This window comes from Schistocerca cancellata, chromosome 1, assembly GCF_023864275.1.
Source record: "Schistocerca cancellata isolate TAMUIC-IGC-003103 chromosome 1, iqSchCanc2.1, whole genome shotgun sequence".
NCBI classification, from domain to species: Eukaryota; Metazoa; Arthropoda; class Insecta; order Orthoptera; family Acrididae; genus Schistocerca; species Schistocerca cancellata.
Genome location: NC_064626.1, coordinates 1,042,933,905 through 1,042,936,068, shown reverse-complemented (window position 1 = coordinate 1,042,936,068; position 2,164 = coordinate 1,042,933,905). Strand labels below are relative to the sequence as shown.

At 42.2% G+C, this 2,164-nt stretch overlaps 1 pseudogene; it reads left to right on the top strand.

The window, feature by feature from the left end:
- The first annotated feature begins 1,391 nt into the window (after window positions 1-1,391).
- Window positions 1,392-1,509, top strand: LOC126103416 (5S ribosomal RNA; annotated as a pseudogene).
- Window positions 1,510-2,164: the final 655 nt, after the last annotated feature.

Sequence of the window (2,164 nt, the reverse complement as noted above, 5' to 3'; positions counted from 1 at the left end):
GATCGAACCTACGTTAATAGTTGAAACAAACGAAATAAATTGCTGTAAATCGTAATGATATATAATATGTAACTAGTTCATGTTCAGATTTAGTCACGAGCATATGACATCCGTACTATAAGGTTTCATGTTTAATACGTGTCAATATTGCTGAAAGGTAACGATTACAGTATTACAAGAACGTACGTTTGAAGATTTTACAGAAATTTACTTGAAGAATGATCTGTGATTAAGAGATATTAAAAGCCTGTTTGTCAGCTAAATGAAGTTTTCTAGGCGTTGTAGTTTCAGTTATTCAGTTATTACTCAACTCAAGCTTAGATCCATGATAGGAAGATCTCTGGTTTATTGAAATTACATGTTTGAGATTTTGTGAACTTTATTTCACGACAGTTTGAACGAAACTGAGTTGCTTAAGATCTTTTCAAAGATAAACGAACTTTCTGAAGTGAAGCATTATCAAGTAAATGTTAAAATCAGTTTTTGAGTGACGATTCTCAATCACGAAAGAGAGACAATTTTTGCAACTAACGTGAAAGTTACACTAGCGACAGCAACAGTATCTTTCAATGTCATAAGTTACTCTCCATACAGGTATGGTATTAAGTAAAGACCTCTGATTAATAATATTCGGAAGTTAATGCACTTACAAAGACAGATTGTGCAGATTAACTGTACTAAAGATTAGTGGATTAATTACGCACTTTTTCCACAAGTAAATACAGATAGTCATGAGATAATTTACAGTGTATTCTTCACGTGGAATGAATGTCTGTGTTTTATTACATCAACAAGATATCAACAAGACGGTGATAAGGCGATTTTATTATCACAAATATTTCCAAATCTGTCGATAAGAACAATGTTACGCCCTCGACGATCTACCGCCAAAACTGAACCTGCAAACTAATTAAAACTTATCTTCATAACTATTCAGTAATGTGCACCTGTGGTGCGAATTTCAAATTATTGCAACAGCACATCGTTTCTGAAAGATAGCTCATTTCGTCCACCAGTAAGAAGAAATGGCGAGCCATTGAATGTGACAGAGACTTGATAGCACTCGATCCAGGCCCAGCAGCAGTACAACAAGAAAGAAGAAGCCATGTGGGTCAAAAGCTATGGAGTTTTACTCTTTCCAGGTGGTGCAACGCAGTCGGAGTTAGCAGTAGCAGTCGTCGTGGTCAGTACACCAGTATCGCACTACAGTCGCAATCGGCAGTTATGGTACGTCGGCAACGCAGCAGAGGTCAAGCTGGAGCGGTTGGCCTGTCATCGTAGCACCAACGGCACAGCGCAGAGACTTCTACATATACATGGATACTCTGCAAAGCACCTGGCAGACGGTTCATCAAACCACATTTGCAATAATTCTCTATTACTCGAACCTCGGCAACGGCCTTGCCGCAGTGGATACACCGGTTCCCGTGAGATCACCGAAGTTAAGCACTGTCGGGCGTGGCCGGCACTTGGATGGGTGACCATCCAGGCTGCCATGGGCTGTTGCCATTTTTCGGGGTACACTCAGCCTCCTGAGGCCAATTGAGGAGCTACCCGACCGAATAGTAGCGGCTCCGGTCACAGAAAACCATCATAACGCCGGGAGAGCGGTGTGCTGACCACATGACCCTCCTATCCGTATCCTCAACTGAGGATGGCACGGCGGTCGGATGGTCCCGATGGGCCACTTGTGGCCTGAAGACGGAGTGCTACTACTACTACTACTACTCCAATCTCTAACAGCGCGCGTGAAAAAAAAAATCGGACACCTATATCTTTCCGTGTGAGCTCTGATTTCCCTTATTTTATTATGATGATCGTTTCTCCCTATGTGGGTCGGCGGCAACAAAATATTTTCGCAATCAGAAGAGAAAGACGGCGATTGAAATTTCGTGAGAAGATTCCGCCGCAACGAGAAACGCCTATGTTTTAATGATATCCACCTCTATTCATGTATCATGTTAGTGACACACTCTCTCCCCTACTTCAGGATAACACAAAACGTACTGCCCTTCTTTGAGCTTTCTCGATGTTCTCCACTAATCCTATCTGGTAAGGATCCCACACTGCGCAGCAGTACACCGAAAGAGGACGGTCGAGCGTAGTGTAGGCAGTCTCTTTAGTAGATGGTTTGCATCCTCGAAGTGTTCTGCCAGTAAAATTG